At 49.1% G+C, this 228-nt stretch overlaps 1 pseudogene; it reads right to left on the bottom strand.

The window, feature by feature from the left end:
- On the bottom strand, positions 1 to 139 carry LOC140965979 (5.8S ribosomal RNA; annotated as a pseudogene; the record flags this gene model as incomplete).
- Between the last annotated feature and the right edge of the window lie 89 nt (positions 140 to 228).

Genomic DNA, 228 nt, shown 5'->3' with positions numbered 1-228 from the left:
TGCCCTCAGCCTGAAGGCATCGGGCGCAACTTGCGTTCAAAGACTTGATGGTTCACGGGATTCTGCAATTCACACCAAGTATCGCATTTTTCTACGTTCTTCATCGATGCGAGAGCTGAGATATCCGTTGCCGAGAGTCTTTATATCTATTCAATATACGCGCCTCATCACATCCTGGGTACTGCGAACAGCACCAGGATGGTGAGGTGCTCGGTATGCTTTTCCTTG

This window comes from Primulina huaijiensis, unplaced genomic scaffold (genome assembly GCF_012295235.1).
Source record: "Primulina huaijiensis isolate GDHJ02 unplaced genomic scaffold, ASM1229523v2 scaffold184932, whole genome shotgun sequence".
Classification (NCBI taxonomy): domain Eukaryota; kingdom Viridiplantae; phylum Streptophyta; class Magnoliopsida; order Lamiales; family Gesneriaceae; genus Primulina; species Primulina huaijiensis.
Note: the sequence above shows the minus strand (reverse complement) of the source record. Positions and strands in the feature narration are given on the sequence as shown.